We start from the raw sequence: 2340 nt of genomic DNA on the forward strand, positions 1-2340 counted from the left end.
CCATTGCACACACACACATACACACACACACATTCACATACTTCCTTTTTACATACACACACATATACTCACATAGAAGTGAAGCACTGTTTGATTTTTTTTCACCGTAGAATTTCCATCATCCCACTACCAAGTTTGCCATCACCCCTTTCTTCCTTATTCATTTATCACCTCTTCCTTTCTCATTCATATGTTGTGACCGAGATAAACACAAGAGTATTACTATAGGAGATTATTATGATTAGCAAAAGCGTCAGAATCGTAAAATGCTTAGCAACATTTCGTCCGTCGTTATGTTCTTAATTCAAATTCCGACAAGATCAACTTTGCCTTTCATCCCCTTCGGGGTCGATGAAATAAGTACTAGTAGAGCATTGAGGTCGATGTAATCGACTTACACCTTCTCCAGAAATTGTTAGCCTTGTGCCAAAATTTGAAACCAATATTATCACCATTATTATGGCGAGCTGGCAGAATCACTAGCCCGCCCGACAAAATGCTTAGCGACATTTCGTCTGTCTTTTCATTCTCAGTTCAAATACCGACGAAGTCAACTTTGCTGTTCATCCTTTTGGGGTCAGTAAAATAAGTACCAGATGTATCTTAGGTCGATGTAATCGACTTACCCCTTCCCCGAAAATACTGACCTTGTGCCAAAGTTTGAAATAATTTATTATTGTTGTTGTTAATCTTGTTATTAGTTTATGGAGAGTGACGCAAGTCTTAATAAGCAATAAGAAGAGCGCAAACGATTTGTAATAAATAGAGATTTGACTCATTTCATTGAATTGAACTATATTTCAACAGTATGTTTAGTCTTGTTCGGTTTCGAAATGTAAAATGAAAAAATGCAGTAATACAGAAATTCAAAATTGGAACGGGAATATCCTGTTTCTTCTTATGCAAAACGACGTCATCAGGTTTTTCGTTTTTACGCAACTGGGTACGAAGAAAAATAAAAATTTAAAAAAAGAGAAAAAATGTAAGAAAGAAATATACAAGAAATAGAAAACTCGGTCAAGAATGTGATGAAATTCTGTCACTTTGTTCTTTCTCCCAAAGCGTGACGTAATTCATAAATATATTTATCCTCATGTGTTTTGATACTGAAAGTGCAATAGAGTAAGAATGTGCACTTTCAAATGTTCCCCAAAATTACATCTGTTTTGATGTAATATGTCCGACAAGTTCCGTTGAACGACTGCTATTGTGCCTGACGTCATACCTATCACCACTGAATGTTTTATGCAGTTGTTGTGTTGTGCAACCAACATAAATCAAGTTGTGTTTGGTGCATTTCGCTGCAAACACCAAATGGGAATCATTACAAATTGCACTTTCTGTATAGATAATAAAATATCTGTTATAACATGTTATGAAATTGACTCATGTTGCCGCACAATGAACAGGACGCGAAATTTTTTCCCACGAGAGTTCCGGACCCCAGTAATGAACTCATTTGCATTCAACCAATCGGAGTAGAGCCACCTTTATCCTTTCTTCGTTTCTAGTCAACACCGTGTATTCCTTACTCTTTCCCTCTCTACTAGCAGACAGCAACTGCTCCGTCTAGCACATGTCAATATTTGTAAACAACACGTGTTATATCTCCGGTAATTTTTTTTCATGTAAATGAATCTTATTTAGCTGTTATTTTTAGCATGAAAGTTCTCCAATAATTGTCTTGCATGTAAATAAATGTTTATGTTAATTTAAAAAGAGAAAAACACGAATGTGTCCGTGGCTTATGATTGACTAAAATTACCAAAATTTTCAAACTTTAATTACTAATAACTCTTTATTTATTGATTTATAGGGAAAATTACTTTCACTTCATTAATTAGCCCATAAAAGAGTATCATTACACTAAATATGAAATCAATTTGAACAGAAAATTAACACTGGCAACCAAACAGAAAAGATTAAAAAAAAAAAAAATAGTCACGAAAATGTGAGTACTAAAGCGTTTCTTCGAGTACTATTATATTATTAGCAGTAAATTACAGACCTATATATTATAACTAGCTGGACCCGTGAAAAATTCACGGAAAATATAAAAAATGTAAGGATCTGTAAATTGTGTACTGGTAATCGGAGGTCGTCATTTTGAATGCCAACATTTGTTAACTTGAGAAGGTGGAGGTGAGCTATGATCGGCTGTATGCGAATGAGTACTTTACTGAGTTCCGGAACTCTCGTGGGAACAAAAATTTCGCGAACAGGACTTACCTCTCTTGCGGCTGTTTTTCCGGCTTGGGCTTTCAGAAACTTCAATGGAGATAGACGAATAAAGTGAATCCAGTACTTTTTAATCTGCTGCTTATTCTGTATTTCTTAAGC

The sequence above is a fragment of the Octopus bimaculoides genome, chromosome 5 (assembly GCF_001194135.2).
Source record: "Octopus bimaculoides isolate UCB-OBI-ISO-001 chromosome 5, ASM119413v2, whole genome shotgun sequence".
NCBI lineage: Eukaryota > Metazoa > Mollusca > Cephalopoda > Octopoda > Octopodidae > Octopus > Octopus bimaculoides.